The following is a 20,127-nucleotide window of genomic DNA, read 5'->3' as shown; positions in this document are numbered from 1 at the left end:
GGGATTGCTGCAACATGCCCAGATGGAAGGTGAGTCATGGTAGCATGTTGGTTAGCCCAATTACTTTACAGCGCCAGCTATCACTGATCGGGTTTCAATGTTCAACATACAATGTGGCTGTTGGTAGGGAGTTCATACATTCTACCTGTGACTGTGTGGGGTTCCTCTGGGTGCTCCAGTTTCCGCCCATGTTTCAAAGATGCACAGATCCAAATGTTCCAGGGTTGAGTGAAGAGCCATTGACTACAGATTGGCATTCAATACTACCATCCCCACAAAGCTTATCAATAAGATTCCAGACCTTAGCTTCAATACTTCCTTATGCAATTGAATCCTCAATTTCCTCACTTCCAGACCCTAGTCAGCTTGGATTGACAACATTTCCTCCACGATCACCATTAGCGCAGGTGCAACACAGGGCTGTGTGCTTAGCCTTCTGTCTCTACTTGCTTTATCCTTATGGCTGTGAGATTAAGTACAGCTCCAATACAACTTTTTGATACCACATTTATAGGCTGAATTAAAGATGGTGACGAATCAACATATAGGAGGGAGGCTGACTGGTTGCTTAACAATGTCAGTAAGACCTAAGAGCTGATTATTGATGCAGGAGGAGAAAACCAGGGTCCATGAGCCTGTCTTCACCAGGGGATGAGAGGTGAAGAGAATCAGCAACTTTAAATTCCTCAGCATTATCATTTCAGAGGATCTGTCCTGGGTCCAGCATGTAACAGCCATTACAAAGAGTTTCTTCTCATTTCTAAAAAGTTTGCAAAGATTCAGCATATCATCTAAAGCTTTAACTAACTTCTGTAGATATACCGTTGAGTATACAGTACTGACTAAATGTATTATGGCCTGGTGTAGAAATGCCCTAGAACAGAAAAGTCTACAAGAAGTCATGGATACGGCCCTCTCCACCATTGAATACATCTGCAAGGAGCTCTGTCGCAGGGAAGCAGTGTTCATCATCAAGGAGTTCCACCATCCAGGCCATGCTCTCTTCTTGCTGATGCCAAGAGGAAGAAGGTACATGAGCCTCAGGTCCCACAACACCAGGTTCAAGAAGTTATTTCCTTTCAACCATCAGACTCTGGAACCAGAAGGGATAAGTTCATTCAATTTCATCACCCCAGCACTGAACTGAATACACAATCTGTGGACTTACTTTCGAGGATTCTACAACTCATGTTCTCAGTATTTATTGCTTATTTATTTTTTTCTCTCTTTTTGTTTTTGTACTTTGGCTGTTTCTCAATCTTTGCTCTGTACAGTTTCTCAGTAAATCTATTGTATTTCTTTGTATTTCCTGTGGATGCCTGCAAGAAAATAAATCTCAGGGTAGTATATAGTGACATATATGTACTTTGACAATACATTTACTTTGAACTTGTGTCTTCAGGCTCCAGTATCTCCTCCCTGATGGTAGCATTGAGAAGAGGTCATGTTCCGGATAGTGAGGGTCCTTAACGATGGATGCTGCCTTCTCCAGACATCGACTTTTGAAGTTGTCCTTGAAAGTAGGGAGGCTTGTGCCCTTGATGGAGCTGGCCCTCTGCAACTTCCAGCAATTCTGAGCACTGGAACCTCCGCACTGGTAATGCAACCGGTCAGAAAGCTCCCCTCAGTACATCTGTAAAATTTGCTGGAGTCTTTTGTGACATACCAAATCTCCTCCAACTCCTAATGAAGTACAGCCGTGTGCCTTCTTGATTGTATCAATGTGTTTGATACCCGAAGGAATTAGGTGCTTGCAACTGGAGATGAAAAGATACTTTATTGAGTAACCGTAATGAAGGGGTGGTGTAGCTAGTATGCGAATCATCTCATTACTCCAGATAAGATTTAAAAACTCGGCAGTTGGGTGTGTGTTTTCCACGACGCCGCCAAACGCCCGCCTATTCCAACCGTCATTGGACGACGTCCCTTTCTATCAATTATTATGTATGTAGAGGAGATTGGTCTATCTCGAAATCAATCAGCATTAGGAAGCCATCTCCTCCTGGTTGGAGCCTTTGTTGACAGCTGAATCCCCGCCTCCCTAGCAGTATCCAGTGAATGTTGCAAAGAGTCATTTGATGGGAATCCTCTTTTAAGTCTCAACACTTACTGGAAATGACTATCTCACCAAACTGTAAGTTGCACTTTAAAAGCTAAAAGGATGTTTAAAGATGGGCGAGTTCTTACAAAAAAACTGATTGCAAAACGCTTTTTTCCCCCTCCCCCGGCGCTTGCAAGATTAAAAGCCTTGTCAGTTATTTCTTGCTGGAAACTGTATCGCTAGACGCCCCGACATCACAACCGTGATTTCAGGGACATTGTTTTTATCCAGACGGTCAGAGAAGCAGGTTCTCGGAATCTATCTGTGGGATTTTGGGGGAACGTAGGGCAATTCACCTGGGCTTTTCTATGTGAATGATTGAGTTTGACCCTTCGAGTTTTGCTGGTGTGTGGCACTTTTTCATAATGCTGATTATTTTAATTGGTTTCTGTATTTTATGTATTTGATATGAGGAAATTGCAGCCTCTGTAGAAAAGTGCTTGCATTTTCTACAAGGCCCACGACGTTATAAAGACGTTGACAGACGGGTGTTTATTATATATAGAAAGAGCAACATACACAAAATGCTGGTGGAACTCAGCAGGTCAGACAGCATCTGGAAATGAATAAACAGTCGACGTTTCAAGCCGAGATCCTTCGTCAGCACATCTTGTGTTTATTATTCAGTTGTGCTCCAAGTAATCTACACGTACAGAGTTCTTTATCCCCGTCAAAGAGTACAATTTGTACTCCCGTCGGAGGGGAGAGTGCTGTGTTACGAGAAGGATCGATGCAGTATTGTTCTACACACGCTGTTTGCTATCTCCGCCGTTGCACTCGGGGTTCCTGGGCAGAAAGCGGATGAGAGAGCGGAGATCATCCAAGGGTCGATGCTGGAACCTGAAGATGGGTGCTTTCAGTTATTAACTGGAATTAATTGCTGAAAGACCGTGGTAAAATTCCCAAAATGAAGAAAGCGGCGTTTGACTGAGCTGTGGGGGAAGGCAGTCTACAATCGTGTCATGTGAAGCAACATTTACCCACCTCGCTGCCCCTAGTATTAATAGCCGTGGCTTCACGGGGAAAAATATAATGAAAGCATTTTGAGAATGGTGTAATCCCAGGAGGATGCAACAATTGATTTGTACAGAAAATTGACTTTTTAAAATTTAATTTAGTCATTACCTTTAAATAATGAAAACTCACAAGCTACAGGGGACAGTTAATGATATTTTTAAAAAAAAATCAATATGACGATTAAGAATCATGGAGATTTGTGGCACAGCAGGAGCCCACTCAATTTACCCTGTGCAAAAAAAAATATATAATGAGGCTATTTACATTTACAGCTGTTAAGACCAGGTCTGATGTTCCCTATGGTGAGTGAGTCTAGGACCAGAGGGCACAGCGTTAGAATAGAGAGATGTCCATTTATAACGGAGATGAGGAATTTCTTTAGCCAGAGGGTGGTGAGTGAATCTGTGGAATTCGTTGCCACAAATGGCTGTGGAGACCAAGTCATTGGGTATATTTAAAGCAGGGGTTGACAGGTTTTTGGGCATCAAAGGTTACTAGGACAAGGCAGGAGAATGGGGTTGAGAGGGATAATAAATCAACCATGATGAAATGGCAGAGTAGACTGGAGGGGTCAAGTGGCCTAATTCTGCTCCTATGCCTTAATGCTCTCATGGGCTCCTTTCAGTGGGATTCAATGGGACCAGGCAGTGTGGATCAGATGGGCCAAAGAGTCTGCTTCTGTGTTGTAGTGTTCTGCGACATCTCATCATCATCATTATGTTCTATGGTGTAGGCGATCATCGTTTTTCTATAACCATGACTGTTCTCGGCAGATTTTTCCACAAAACGGTTTGCCATTGCCTTTTTCTGGGCAGTGTCTTTACAAGACGTGTGACCCCAGCCATTATCAATACTCTTCAGAGAGTGTCTGCTTGGTATCAATGGTTGCATAATCAGGACTTGTGATAGGCACCAGCTGCTCATACAACCATCCACCATCTGCTCCCAGGCCGCCACAGGGAAGGGGAGGGGGTGCTAAGCATGTGCTACACCTTGCCCAAGGGTAGTTTTTCATTACTTAGTGGAGGGAAGGAGCGCCTTACACCTCCTTTGGTAAAGACATATCTCCATGCACCACCCAATGATTTCTAAATGTGACAGCAGTTTTCATCACCATCAACTTATCATGAACTTTTTACACTTTGGATGCAACATTTTCTCTTCCACTCCTTACTCACCTTTACCATTCTCCTTGTATCTATGTCCTGTAGTTGTTGACCTCTCCTTTGGGAAAGAAGAGTTTTGCTGTGCACCCTGAACTGGCTCTCAATTTTACATATCATGTCTAAACCTCTGCCCACCTCCTTGTTTGCGAGTGTGCTGGGGAGGTCAAAGCCCTATGTCTGTCCTCTGGAGGCTGTGCTGGGGTTGTAGGATTGTGTGTGCACATGGTGGAAGGGAGGAATGGGGCTTGTTTTTGCAGTTGTTGTTTGTTGCTTGTTGTGTCCTGCTGAACATTGTGGGCCTGCTATGTTGGCACCAGATTGTGAGGCGACACTTGCGGGCTGCCCTCAGCTCACCCTCATATGTGTTGGTTGTTAACACATTTGTACACATGACAAATAAACTTGAATCTTAGATCATAGAATCATGGAGTCATAGAGCACTACAGCATAGAAACAGGCCCGTTGGCCCATCTAGTCCATGCCAAACTGTTACTTTGGCTAATTACAACAAACTACCTGGACCAAAGCCCTCCATAAACCTCCCATCCATGTAGTCATCCAAATTTCTCTTAAGAATTGCAGTCCAATCTACATCCATTACTTCCAATGGCAGCTCCATCAACACTCTCAACACCCTCTGAGTGAATTAGTTCCCCCTCAGGTTCTCCTTTCACCCTTAACCTATGACCTTTAGTTCTTGTCTTGCCAAACCTCATTTGGAACATACTGCCTACATTTACCCTATCTACACTCCTCATAGTTTTGTATACCTCTATCAAAATTCTCTGCATTCTCCTATGCTTCAGGGAATAGAAGTCTAACCTATTCAACCTTTCCGTACACTCTCAACTAAACAATCTCAATCAGGCCAATCTCACTTCATAACATTCTCCAAATGCACAACATACTTGTAAATCTTCTGTTCCATCTATAAGGCTGTGATAAGGACTACGCTCAGTATTCTTGAGGTAGAATTGATACTGAGTACTCCCTGTAGTTCAAACATAATGTCCCTGGTCTTGTATTTCTGTAACACATTGGGTGTGAGTGTTCATACTTGTGGATTTTATATAAACTAGTCTAATGAGGAGAAACTGCCATCCAGGTAATGTTTCAAGTGATATCTCTCTTCACTGAAGTTACTTCTCTTCTGTAAAGTGCCATAGGGGGTGGTGTGCCATTAAAACATCATTGAATTGAATTGACATCCTTCACATACATGAGGAGTAAAAAATCTGTACATTACGTCTCCATCTAAATGTGCAATCATAATAATTTAACATAAATAGAAAAGTCAATGTAATATAGAGTACACTTAAATCAGCCCAAGTTCATCAGACTGATGGCCTGGTGGAAGAAGCTGTCCCAGAGCCCTCGCCACAAGTCATGTGTGCTATTTGTTGTGAATTTTGACTCAATCTTCTCCCCATATTGTTGTTTCGCAGTCTTGATAGCTTTGGGCAGATCGTAGCTGGTTTTCTTGAGTTCTAGTTGATCGCCAGTGATGTAAGCTGTATGTCACGCCGTAAGTGCTGCTCACACGGAACTATTGATCCAGGGTTTCTGGTTCAGGAAGACCCTGACTGATTTCTGGGGGACGACATCGTCGATGCACTTCCGGATGAAGCACGACTCCATCAGTGAACTTGGGAGACATCCTCATCGTGGAAGACATTTTAGTCGACGTCGTCGAAGCAGTCCTGCAGCAAGGAGGCCAATTGGTTGGACCAACAGTGGATGGTTTAAACTATGGCCGCCTCTTGTTTCAGCTTCTGCTTGTACGTCAGCAGAAGCAGGATCTAAGATTGAACTGGTTTTCCAAAAGCTGGGCCAAGGAGAGCTTTGTAAGCCTTGCAGAAGGGACTGTAGCAGTCATCAAATGTGTTAGATGTGTTGACAATACTTTTAAGAGACTTTAGTCAACGACGCTTGATGAAAGTCACTAGCAACGATGAAGGCAGCCTCTTGGGTGTGCAGTCTCCAGTGGGTTGATAATCTCGTACAGTTCCTTGAGAGGCAGGTCAGTATCAGCCTGTGGCGGAATGTACACTGTTGTGATGATAACACCGTGAACACCCAAGGCAGCCGGTAGGGTCTGCACAGCAACACCAGGTATTCCAGGTCTGGGGAACAAAAAGATTTGAGTGCATGCACTTTCTAGGGGTCCCCTCCTCCTTTACTCTTCCCAGTGAGGTTTTTTTTTATCTGTCTGCCTGGAAGAACCCGGAGGGCTCGATGGCATAATCCGGTATCTCCTCCGTCGGTCAGCTCTCCACAAAAGCACAAAACATTGCTTTCCTTTATTTTATGCCGATAGGAAATTTTGGCTCTCAGTTCACAAAGCTTTTTATCCAGCAACTGAATGTTAGCCAGGAGTATGCTAGGGAGTAGCAGTCGATATGCACGTCATTTCAGTCTCACCAAGACACTGGCTCTGATTATCTTACCATCTTAAACATTTATTCCCCTAGGCTGTTAATCTGATCAACCATTCCAGTTACATCCCCTCTATCTATTTCCTCTGGGTGGTGGGATGGAGATATGTCTCTATCAAAGCAGGTGTAAGGAGCTCCTTCCCTCCACTAGCCAGCAGGTCACCCTTGGACAAGGTGTAGAACTTGTTTAGCTACTTCCCCCCCCCCCACCCCCGATCAGGGTCTTGTGAAACCATGGGAGCAGATGGTGGATGGTTGTACGAGCAGCTGGTGCACATCACAAGTCCTGGTTATGCGACCGCTGATGGCAAGCAGACAATCTCTGAAGTGTATTGATAATGGCTGTGCTCACCCATCCTGTAAAGACACTGCCCAGAAGGCGGCAATGGCAAACCACTTCTGTAGAAAAATTTGCCAAGAACAATCATGATCATGACCGTGATTGCCCACATCGTGATGATGATGATCTATTAACCCAGTCACTGGATTGCGTTCTAAACACTTAAGAGTGCTTTTTATATTGTAAATACATTTTATTTTGTCTAGAGATATAGCTCAGAGTAGGCCCTTCCACCTCAGCAATGCCGACAACCCCGACTTAACCTAATGACAGGACAATATACAATGACCAATTAATGCACCTGGTACGTTTTGGACTATGGGAGGAAACCGGAGCACCCAGAGATAACTGACGGGGAGGGGGTACAGAGACTCCTTCCAGACGGTGCCAGAATTGATCTCTGAACTCGGAGACCCCAAGTTGTAATAGTGTCGCATTAACCACTACGTTACCATGGCACCCATGCTTGAATTTGTGTATGCTCATTTTATTCCATATCCAGACTTTAACCTCCAACATTATTTTATAAGTGTTCTTTGTTGCCTGTTGCATCTTGACCAACACACCACAGCAGATTTCTAATACATTTAAATGATGAATAAAGTTGATCCTAGATCCTTGAACAGCAATTTCTCCAACTACTGATAATCCCAGCCCACTTCTCTCTTCTTCCAGTTCTCCTCACCGGCCTATCACCTCCCTCTAGTTCCCCTTCTCCTTCCCCTTCTGCCATGGTCCACTCTCCTCTCCCATCAGATTCCTCCTTCAGCTCTTTACAACCTATCACCTCCCAGCTTCTCACTTCATCCACCTCCCCCAACTTTTTATTCTGGCTTCTTCTCCCTGCACCCCCCCCCCCTTTACAGTTCTGATGAAGGGTCTCGGCCTGAAATGTCAACTACTTATTCCTCCCCATAGACGATGCCTGATCTGCTGAGCTCCCCCAGCATTTTGTGTGCGTTACTCTGGATTTCTAACATCTGCAGAAACCCTTGTGTATTTAGTCCTTGATCCTTCAGGAATATTTCGGCAATAGCAAAGGCAACTGACAAATAGCAAAGAGTTGAACATCTGAGAACGTCACACTTTAAGACAGTCTGTTTGCTTGGGTCAGTACAGAAATCCCTGGAGTGAATATTAAGCTATGAACCACAATGGGTTTGGAAATATTTGTGCTGTTCATTCCTTTGCTCAGGTGATTTGAACACCACTGGCATGCCAGCATCATCACTAATTGACCTCCAATGTAAAGTCAATTACATTGGTAGATCTAAAGTTCAAAGTAAATTTATTATCAAACACAAGAGGTTTATCAGGATGCTCTCTAGTTTAGAGGGCATGTGCTATCGTGAGAAGTTAGGGTTGTTTTCTCTGAAGTGGCGGAGACTGAGGGGAGATCTGATAGAGGTTTACAAGGTTATGTGGGCATAGATAGAGTAGACAGGGAGTATCTTTTCCCCAGGGTAGAAATGTCTAATACTAGAGGCAACGCATTGAAGGTGAGAGGGGGTAGGTTCAAGGGGGATGTGGAGGGTAAGTTTTTTACTCAGAGAGTGGTGGATGCCTGCAATGATTTGCCTGGTATGATAGTAGATGCGAGTACATTGGAGGCTTTTAAGAAACAATTATATAGGTACATGAATGTGAGGAAGTTGGAGGGATATTCATTGAATATTAAAAATTAACTTTATTTGTCACACATGCATTGAAACATACAGTGAAATGCTTCATTTTGCATCAATGAACAGCCCAGTCCGAGGATTATGCTGGGGCAACCCACAGGTGTCGACGCACTTTCAGTACATACATAGCATACCCACAGCTTACTACCCTAACCATATGAACTTGGAATGTGTTAGGAAACCCAAGCAGTCCTGGGGAGAATGTACAAACGCAGCGGGAATCGAACCCTGATCAGGGATCACTGGCACTGTAAAGTGACTGTGCCAACCGCCAGGCTACCACGCTGCCCAAAGCAGTAACTGTGGATCAGTCCAATACCCTGATGCATGTTTGTCCAGTGACCTAACCACAGTGGAGGATAAGAGGTCACCCTAAGGACGTTTCTGTGTGGTCTGATTCTATGACAACTGCTAATTGTGGATGCGTTTATCTGAGTTTTAAATAAGTGGGACCTCTGTGACTGAAATCAAAGACAAGCCACCTGCTACAGACAGGTAGAACTATCCTGGGACAAGAGAAAAGCAGCATCTCATTACACATCTTTTGGCTATATTAGGTCCATGTTGCTCAACTTAACCCTTAATGTGCAAACTCATGTGTAACAATCTTGCAGAGGTAATGTTTTAAATTTATTTCTTTTCACAGCCCAAACCAACCTAAAAAATATTATTTTTTGTTCTTGGAATGGGAGCTTTCCATGAGTAATTGCACCAAAATCAAAATTTGATTGTTCGTTATGTGCCATGTTGTATAACATGGGCGATCATGGTCTTTCCATGACCGTGATGGTTCTTGGCAAATTTTTCTGCAGAAGTGCTTTGCTATTGCTGTCTTCTGGGCAGTGTCTTTACAAGACAGGTGGCCCCAGCCATTATCAGTACTCTTCAGAGAGTGTCTGTTTGGCATCAGTGGTCGCATCACCAGGACTTGTGATATGAAGAAGCGCTGTCGACGTTTCGGGTCCTGACGAAGGGTCTTGGCCCAAAACGTCGACAGCGCTTCTCCCTATTGATGCTGCCTGGCCTGCTGTGTTCCACCAGCATATTGTGTGTGTCGTTGTTTGAATTTCCAGCATCTGCAGATTTCCTCGTGTTTGCTCTTGTGATATGAACTAGCTGCTCATACGACCATCCACTACCTGTTCCCAAGGCTTCACGTCATCGGGGGGGGGGGGGGTAGGCTAAGCAGGTGCAACACCTCGCCCAAGGGTGAACTGTAGCTTAGTGTAGGGGAGGAGCACTTTACAACTCCTTTGAAAGGTATGTATCTCCACCCACCACCCCAAAAATCAAAATAAGTTTATTATTAAAGTACATACTTTGTTGTATATGTCATCATATACTACAGGAAAATAAAGAAATGCAATATAATTATAAAATACTAGACAGAAATAAAGACTGACAAGCAACCAATGTGCAAAAGTTAAATTGTGCAAATCAAAAAAGCTGAATAACATTGAGATATACACACAAAATGCTGGTGGAACTCAGTAGGCCAGGCAGCATCTATAGGAAAAAGTACTGTCGTACCATTTCAAGCCGAGACCCTTCGTCAGGACTAGACTGACAAAAGGTCTTGACCCGAAACATTGACAGTGCTTTTCCCTATAGATGCTGCCTGGCCTGCTGCGTTCCACCAGCATTTCGTGTGTATTGCTTGAATTTCCAGCATCTGCAGATTTCCTCGTGTTTGCCACATAACACTGAGATCATGAGTTGAAGAGCCCTGGTTGTAGAATCAGTTCAGAGTCGAGGTGAGTGAAATTAGCCACAGCAGTTCAGGAACCTGATGGTCTTAGGGTAATAACTGTTCTTGTTCCTGGTGGTGTGAGATCTGAGGCTCTTGTACCTCGTGCCCGATTGGAGTAACGAGAAGAGAGCATGGCCTGGATGGTGAGGGTCCTTGATGCTGGATGATGCTTTCTTGTGGCAGTGGTCCCTGTAGAGGGAGTGGGGAGGTCTTGGTCTGTGATGGACAGGCCATATTCACCATTTTCTACAGACTTTTCTATTCTTGGGCATTGACGTTTCCATTCCAAGCTGTGATGCAACCAGTTAAGATACCCTGCACTGTCTAACTATAGAATCCTATAGAAGTTTTATGTGACCTGCCGAATCTACACAAACTTTTTTTAAAAAAAAACACAGATAAACAGAGAATAAAACATTGACAACATGAGCAAACTGTAAACAGGTTAGAATTGATACTTATCATGAGAATACTGATGCCAGAAACAAATAATCAGTCTTTGTAACAGTGGTTCCACCTCTCTATGACGAGTAAATCGCAGCGTTCTCCTGTCATAGCTATTATGTCGCACATCAAGACAAATTCTTATCTGCCTAATAAATAGGAACTGCTGATAGCCTGTCATATCTATTGGTTGCCAAAGGTATTTTATATGGATTGCAAAGGTCCATTCCGAAGCCTAAGGTTGGCTGGCAGTTCCTGTCATATCTATTGGTTGCCAAAGGTATTTTATATGGATTGCAAAGGTCCATTCCGAAGCCTAAGGTTGGCTGGCAGTTCCTGAGGTCAAGAGGCCCATGGTCAGCAAGTCCTATGCTCGAAGCCCAGAGGTAGGTGAGTCTGGAGGTCAAAGATCAGAGGTTCACGAGTCTAGAGATTGAAGCCCGAGGTTGACGAGTCTGGAAGTTATAGACAAAGGTCCGATGTCTGCAACCAGGTTTTTGGAAGTTGGAAGCCTGGAGGCGGCCTGTCCTGAGATTGGAGACCAGTTTGTGTGTGTGGGTGTATGGGGATTGTTTTGCAGATGTTACTTGCTGTCCTTTGCCTGTGTGATGTTCTGCAGAATATTTGGGTTGGCACTGGAATACGAGGTGACTCTTGAGGGCTGCTCGAGCTCATCCTCGGGTTGTATTGGCTGTTGGTTGCAGTGCATTGCACAAAACAGTGCATTTTACTGTATGTTTTGATGTACATGCGATTAATAAATAAATAAATCTAAAACTAAAATCTTTGGAGACTATTCCATTCATTGTATACATTCCTTCATTGTACACTCCAACGAATTTGGCTTCAAGAATTAACTTGGCACTGAAAACTGACTTTTACACCGTGCTTTTCAAGCAATTCAGAGTCAAGTAACTACTCCTTGAAGGGTGGTCACTGTTATGGTAATGTCCAATTTGTCCACAGCAGGCTGCCACAAACAATGTCATGAAACTGATCAGGTAATCTGTTTTTTTTATAAGAATTATATGTTGGCCAAAGAAGCAGAAGGAACTAAGTGTCTCCTTCAGAACAGTGCCCTGAAATAATTTACGTTCATCTGAGAGGGCAGATGCAGCCTCGATTTAGTATCTCATTCAAAGGATAGCCCCTCAGTGCGGTTTTTCTCGATACCATGCTGGAGTGTTTGCAAGTTTTCTGTGTTCAGCTTTTTGATTTGTCAACTGTGTGGTATTTAACAGATCAAATTACTTGCCAAAGGCACCGTTAAATTTTGGTAGCATAAAGATTTTGCAGGGTTTTCATATGGTTGGGAGGCAGCATTTATACGTTAGTTCAGGTTAATTACACTGAGGTCAGAGTAATCGGCAAGTCCGGAGTTTGAGCTCCCATCATTGACAAGTCCAATGGGTGATACCGAATCTTTGGATTGCTACACCAGGTTATTTCTTACTCCTTTGCTTGGTTATCTCACTGGTGACTGCAGCATCGATGATAGGTTAGATGTGACATCCTCTGCACTATTTCGCTCCTGTTCAGTTACGGCCTCTTCATCACCTCCTGTTTGAATTGCTGCTACATTTGGAACCAGGACTGGAAATCGCCCTCTCTAAACCACATCCCTTTTAAAGACATTCTTTAAAACTTAGCTCTTTGACCAAGTGTTTGCTTTATATTTTGTTATGTGCTGTCCTGGGAAATGAATGTACAAGGGTATACGTGCTATCGTAGGGACAGAAATGTGGGCAGAGGGGGTGGGGTGGCCCTGTTGGTGAGGAATGAGATTCAGTCCTTTGCAAGGGGGGGACATAGGGTCAGGAGAAGTAGAGTCTGTGTGGATAGAACTGAGGAACAGTAAGGGCAAAAGGACCCAAATGGGTGTTGTCTACAGGCCACCAAACAGTAGCATGGATATTGGGTGCAAGTTGAATAGGGAGTTAACATTGGCATGTGGCAAAGGTAATGTCGCAGTAGTTATGGGGGATTTCAACATGCAGGTGAACTGGGAGAATCAGGTTGGTGCTAGACCACAGGATAGGGAGTTTGTAGAGTGCCTACGGGATGCATTCTTGGTACAGCTTGTACGAGAGCTGACCAGGGACAAGACTATTCTGGATTTAGTGTTATGTAATGAACAGGATTTGATAAGCAATCTTGCAGTAAAGGAGCCATTAGGGGGTAGTGATCACAATATGATAAGCTTTTATCTGCAATTTGAGAAGGATAAGGGCAGCTCGGAGGTGTCAGTGTTGCAGATGAACAGGGGAAACTATGGAGCCATGAGGGAGGAGCTGGCCAAAGTTGACTGGACGGATAGCCTAGCAGAAAAGACAGAGGAACAGCAATGGCAGGTATTCTTGGGAATAATGCACAAGGTGCAAAATCAGTTCATCCCCCAGAGAAGGAAGGATTCAAAGGGGGGAAAGGGGCCACAGTGGTTGACAAAGGAAGTCAGAGATTGCATAGCATTTATTAAAAAAAATGGAAATATGAGAGAGCTAAGGTGAGTGGGAGGACAGATGATTGGGAAGTTTTTAAGGAACAACAGAACTTAACTAAAAAGACAATACGGGGAGAAAAAAAGAGGTATGAACGCAAGCTAGCCAGGAATATAAAGGAAGATAGTAAAAGCTTTTTTAGCTATGTGAAGAGAAAGAAGATAGTTAGGAACAATGTTGGGCCCTTGAAGAATGAATTGGGTGAAATTGTTATGGGAAACAGAGAAATATCAGAAGAATTTAATGAGTACTTTAGATCTGTTTTCACTAAGGAAGACACAAGCAATCTCCCAGATGTATGGATGGGCCAAGGATATAGGGTAACAGAGGAAATGAAACAGATTGACATTCGGAAGGAAACGGTGATGAGTAGACTGATGGGACTGAAGGCTGACAAATCCCCAGGTCCAGATGGTTTGCACCCTAGGGTACTAAAGGAGGTTGCTCTGGAAATTGCAGATGCATTGGTAATCATTTTCCAATGTTCCTTAGATTCAGGATCAGTTCCTGAGGATTGGAGAATGGCTAATGTTATCCCACTTTTTAAGAAAGGAGGGAGGGAGAAAACAGAACAATTGACCTATCAGCCTGACATCGGTGGTGGGAAAGATGCTAGAGTCCATTATTAAGGATGAAATAGTGGCATGTCTAGATAGCAGTGATAGGATTGGGCCGAGCCAGCATGGATTTACCAAGGGTAAATCATGCTTGACCAATCTGTTGGAGTTTTTTGAGGATGTAACCAGGAAGTTAGACGGGGGAGATCCAGTGGATGTAGTGTACCTCGATTTTCAGAAGGCATTTGATAAAGTCCCACATAGAAGATTGGTGGGTGAAATCAAAGCTCAGGGCATCAGGGGGAAGGCATTGACATGGATAGAAAACTGGTTGGCAGATAGAAAGCAAAGGGTAGCGGTGAATGGGTGTTTCTCAGAATGGCAGGTGGTGACTAGTGGGGTGCCACAGGGCTCGGTATTGGGAACACAGCTGTTTACAATTTATGTTAACGATTTGGATGAAGGCATAGAAAATAACATCAGCAAATTTGCTGATGATACTAAGCTGGGTGGCAGTGTGACATGTGATGAGGATGTTAGGAGAATTCAGGGTGACTTGGATAGGCTGGGTGAGTGGGCAGATACTTGGCAGATGGCGTTTAATGTGAATAAGTGTGAGGTTATCCACTTTGGGAGAAAGAACAGGAAGGCAGATTATTATCTGAACGGTGTAGAGTTAGGTAAGGGAGAAATACAAAGAGATCTCGGAGTCCTTGTTCATCAGTCACTGAAGGTGAATGAGCAAGTGCAGCAGGCAGTGAAGAAGGCTAATGGAATGTTGGCCTTCATTACAAAGGGAATTGAGTACAAGAGCAAGGAAATCCTCTTGCATTTGTACAGAGCCCTGGTGAGACCACACCTGGAGTATGGTGTACAGTTTTGGTCTCCAGGGTTAAGGAAGGACATCCTGGCTGTAGAGGAAGTGCAACGTAGATTCACGAGGTTAATTCCTGGGATGTCTGGACTGTCTTACGCAGAGAGGTCAGATAGACTGGGCTTGTACACGCTGGAATTAAGGAGATTGAGAGGGGATCTGATTGAAACATATAAGATTATTAAGGGATTGGACAAGATAGAGGCAGGAAATATGTTCCAGATGCTGGGAGAGTCCAGTACCGGAGGGCATGGTTTGAGAATAAGGGGTAGGTCATTTAGGACAGAGTTAAGGAAAAACTTCTTCTCCCAGAGAGTTGTAGGGGTCTGGAATGCACTGTCTCGGAAGGTAATGGAGGCCAATTCTCTAGATGCTTTCAAGAAGGAGCTAGATAGGTATCTTATGGATAGGGGAATCAAGGGATATGGGGACAGGGCAGGAACCGGGTATTGATAGTAATTGATCAGCCATGATCTCAAAATGGTGGTGCAGGCTCGAAGGGCCAAATGGTCTACTTCTGCACCTATTGTCTATTATGCCATATTAATGCCTTGGTAAAACGATTTGAGTCATCTTACTATGTTAAGTGCAAGTTGTTGTTATTTGGCATGTTCAGCTAAATAAGGATGACAAATAGGGACCAAGCAGAATGATAGTTTGGCGCAGACCAGATAGGGTGAAGGGCCTATTTCTGTGCTCTGGTTCTCTAGGAGTCTATTAACAGCTGAGCCAATGGGGAAGGAGAGTTTTTAGTGCACAATGCGATGGTTCCCTGCAGGAAGCATCTGACTTTACCATAAATGGCTTTTAAGGCTGTGTTGGATTAGATACAGAAGGCACATTTATTCTCCAGTACTTTGGCAATGTTACCAAGAAAAAGAGTCTGCAAACACAGAGGAGCCTCATTTTGATGAAATGGTTTAATTCCAATGAGTTCATGTCAACATATTCCACTAAGTGTAGCCATAGGCCAACTCTTTCACAGGCCTATATTCAGCACTGGAGCTGTACTACAGGGCTGGACCAATATAAAAGCCTTATGAATGAATAATATCTGAATTCATAATGTATAAGGTTCAAAAACATCCTAGAGATCATGGTGGGTTGGTAAGTTTGCAGAACACACCAAGGTTAGTGGTGTTATGGATTAGTGTACAGTCGGCCCTCATTATCCGTGAGGGATTGGTTCTGGGACCCCTCGCGGATACCAAAATTCATGGATACTCAAGTCCCTTATTCAACCTGTCTCAATGCTGTGGACCTTAGGACCCAACGGAACCCCAGGCCTTATTTAACTTGTCTCAGTGCGGTGGAAATTAGGACCCGGCAGTAGAGATCTGAATCCTCGGTGTTTCTGTTCACAAAAATAAACACGATCACGATTGAAGATAAAGTGAAAGTAATAAAGCGATTGGAAACAGGTGAAACACCATCGGTCATTGGAAAAGCATTTGGCTACGTCAGTCAACGATTGGAACAATTTTAAAGGATAAAGTGAGAAAGGCTCTGCCCCGATGAAAGCTTCAATTATTACTAAGCAACGCAGTGGTTTAATTATTAGGTTTTGGGATTTTGATCCTCCACATCAACCCGGCACGGTGGAGAGCGCACTCAGGAGCGATCTGTCCCGAGTCCCGAGAACTTCTGTTCCCGAGCCCGGCGCTGAAACATACATTCTTAAGTGTTTTATATGCATAGAAAGGTAAAATATATATTATATACTAAGACAAACATTTGACTAACTGACGCTAAATAATACCGGGTGTACCTCTTCTGACTTAATTAGTAAGAGAACTTCTGATTTTTTTCGATTCCGATCCACAATAACCCATGCACATCTTCCCGTACATGTTAAATCATCTCTAGATTACTTATAATAGCTATTGCAATGTAAATGCTATGTAAAATAGTTGTTGTACTGCAATGTTTAGAGAATAATGGCAAGAAAAAAAAGTCTGTTCAAGCTCGAACAACAAATGCTGGAAGAACATTTCCGGATTTTCGCGATTCACGGTTGGTTGAATTCGCGCATGCAGAATTCGCGGATAAGGAGGGCCAACTGTATAAGGTTGTTGTAAGTTACAATGGGAATATTGATAGGATGCAGAGCTGGGCCAAGAGGTGGCAGATGGAGTTCAATTGAGATGTATTTTGGAAGGTTGAACTTGAGGTGTTAATGGCAGGATTCTTAGCAATGTGGAGGGACAGAGGGATCTTGTGCTCCAAGTACATAGATTCTTCAAAGTTGCCAAGTTTTCTTGGTAAGAGTGGTCAATTTTTGTTCAATATGGTGCTGTTCTGGAATTGGGATGAGATACATTCAAAGGATGTCCAAAAAGCCCAATGACTATCTCAGGTAAGCATTACAAGTGCTGCTCCATAGTGTTAGGGGTGGACTAGCATCACATGAACATGGTCTCTTTGAAACTGGTTTAGTGCCCAGAAACTGGGCACCCTACATACTGTACCTGCTTTTGCCTGTGACCACAATTTGAATTTACTTTAATTAAAATCTGCAACTTTATTTCTTAAATAGTGGTGTGACTCAGACAGGATGGTAGTGATTGTAGAATCGTCTTATTGTCCTAGGACAGTAGACAGAGAGGGAGGGGGATATGTCATTAATCATTGTGTTGCTGAGAGCAGAGGTGTGGGCAAGGACAAATGTGAGTCCAGTCACAAGAACTCAAATGATTGACTAGTTAGTTGTCCCCCTTCAGAACTTTCCCACTGCCACCTATCACCTCTTAGCATCTTATTTACTCCTTACTCCTGGTGCTCCTTCTCTTCCTTTCTCACATGGTCTACTCTTCTCTCTTATCTCCTCAAGATATCACAACTGAATCCAATCCTTCCTGTATTTTCTCGTTTGTCCACTCCCATCATGAAAGAGGCTCCGCCAGGCCCACTAGACTCACAAACAGTTACTTCCCCCAGAATTTCCATCAGGCTGACCAACACCTCCATCCATTAACCCATCTCACCACTACAAACACATCAGCTGCTCCTCTCCACGACCCCTCAGCAGCCTTCATCCCTCCGTGCACTTACACTCCATCCCTCATACCTGTCACTCCCCTACGGTGTTTTCATTTGCCCTGCTGCTATTGAGAAGAGTTCTTCTGGTCAAGTGTCACTTTATCATTTCCTGTCGCAGGGGTTCCCAACCTGGGGTCCACAGACCCCTTGGTTAATGGTAGGAGTTCATGGCATAAAAACGGTTGGGAACATCTGCTTGACAGAGTCACCTTATGTTCAGATACTCCTGCACCTGGTGTCACACTATGTATAGCCAATCAGTCTATGTGTAAAAGCAAGTACATAAACCACACTCAACAGTTACTTGTACATTGTGTTTTATAGAATTGCTTTATATAATTATATTTATTTAAATGTGTGCTTTATGCTCACAGTGTTTTTAATCATGCATTGGATCCGAATTAACACTCGTTTCATTCTCCTTTACGCTCTGTACCGAAGAATGACATTAAGCAACCTTGTGGCTTTTTGCACTATATTGTAACCCATTGTAACGGATCAGGCCAGTGTATTTTTTTTTACCTTTCTGTGTTCTGGGGCCAAGTCTGGCACGTGTGCTACTGTCCTGATCAAAATCAACTAATCAGCAGGAATAATCAAATGAAAACTGCAGATGCAGGACATTAAAAACAAAAACAGAAAAGACTCGAAATACTCAGCACTGTCAGACCACATCTGTGAGAAGAGAAATTGAGTTAACATTTCAGGTTGCCTGAGCCCAGCAGAGACATCTTATGGCTTATGAAGTACATCAGGCAACACTTTTACATAAGGAATGGGAGCGGGAATCTTGCAGTGTTTTATGACTTCACATTTATTTCTCATTTAGCTCCAGCATTTGCTCTGTTTTACAACTTACATCTTGCATCCTCTAAGAATGATTTCAGCAAAATTGATTTTTTTAAGGCGAGAAAAATCTGCCGACAGTGGGAGTCCGAGTAACGTGCCAAATGCTGGAGGAATTCAGCAGGCGAGGCAACATCTGTGGAAAATGGTAAACAGTTGATGTTTCGGGCCGAGACCCTTCATCAAGACTCATGAAGAAGACTCATCAATTGTTTACACTTTTCTGTCGATGCTGCCTGGCCTGCTGAGTTCCTCCAGCATTTTGTGTGTGTTGCTTATACCAATAAAAGTAACCCTGTTTGTGATTTATTTTTATTCCTTTTAGGTCAAAGTTCAAAGTAGATTTATCAAAGTCACCATATACAACCCTGAGATTCATTTTCCTGCAGGCATAATAAATCCATGATAAAATAATTACCATAACAGAATCAATGAAAGGTCCAACGCGGGTGTTCAACAAGAGTGCAGAAGGCAACAAACTGTCAAAATAATAAAGAAAGAATAACAATAAGCAGTAAATATTGAGATCATAAGATGAGGAGTCCTTGAAAGTGAGTCCATAGATTGTGGGAATATTTCACTGAGGTGCCAAGTGAAGTTGAGTGAAGTTATCCCCTTTGGTTCACAAGCCTAATGGTTGAGGGGTAGTAACTGTTCCTGAGCCTCATAGTGTGAGTCCTGAGACTCCTGTATCTTTTTTGATGACAGAATCAGGAAATGAGCATGACCTGGGTGGTGGGGGGAATATGTGGAGATATATAAATTTAAAGGCCAGATTCCCGCCATAGTGACTGCCACATTTATATTAGTGCCTCCAGTATGTCTTGAAATACGACATTATGAGTTTTAGAGCCCTTGAACATGAGTCTATAGGTTGTGAAATCCGTTGAGGTGAGTGAAGTTATTCATGCCTGTTCAGGAGCCTGATAGTCGAGGGTTAGTAACTATTCCTGGACCTGGTGGTGTGATCCTAAGGGTTTTGTACCTCCCAACACTTTTTCACCCTATGAGAGGCCAAGTTCGGGAATTCACTGACCAAGCCAAAACCCCTCACCACATTGTAAGAGTACCTGCAGGAGCAGTTTTTGTAGTTACACAGAACAATTTCTGGATGTATATTATATACATTTCTCTGATATTAAATATATCTTTGAAACTTTGAAACAAGAGACGCGGTGGAATCGTCTGAATTGCATAAGACAGCCTCAGTGGGTCAGATGATTGCACAGCAGCCTTCTAAATTTAAGTAAGATTCTAGATCTGCTAAATAAATTGTTATTACTGGTTTGACTTGTGCTAATTGTACTTGGATCTCTGTCATAAACTCCACTGTAATTAACATTGCTGTGGTGATACTTGTGTGGCATGGAAATAGATT

The 20,127-nt window shown here is 43.3% G+C and overlaps 1 protein-coding gene across 2 annotated transcripts in view; it reads left to right on the top strand.

Annotated features, from left to right (window-relative positions):
• Window positions 1-2,013: 2,013 nt before the first annotated feature.
• Window positions 2,014-20,127, top strand: part of LOC132382587 (kelch-like protein 25) — a 60,308-nt gene continuing 42,194 nt past the window's right edge. For both annotated transcript variants that reach the window (XR_009508412.1, XM_059952942.1), the window contains exon 1: window positions 2,014-2,134. The gene's annotated coding sequence lies outside the window, so the exon portion shown is untranslated. The remainder of the gene's footprint in view (window positions 2,135-20,127) is intronic.

This window comes from Hypanus sabinus, chromosome 28 (assembly GCF_030144855.1).
Source record: "Hypanus sabinus isolate sHypSab1 chromosome 28, sHypSab1.hap1, whole genome shotgun sequence".
Lineage (NCBI taxonomy): Eukaryota > Metazoa > Chordata > Chondrichthyes > Myliobatiformes > Dasyatidae > Hypanus > Hypanus sabinus.
This window is presented reverse-complemented; position numbering and strand designations above follow the sequence as displayed.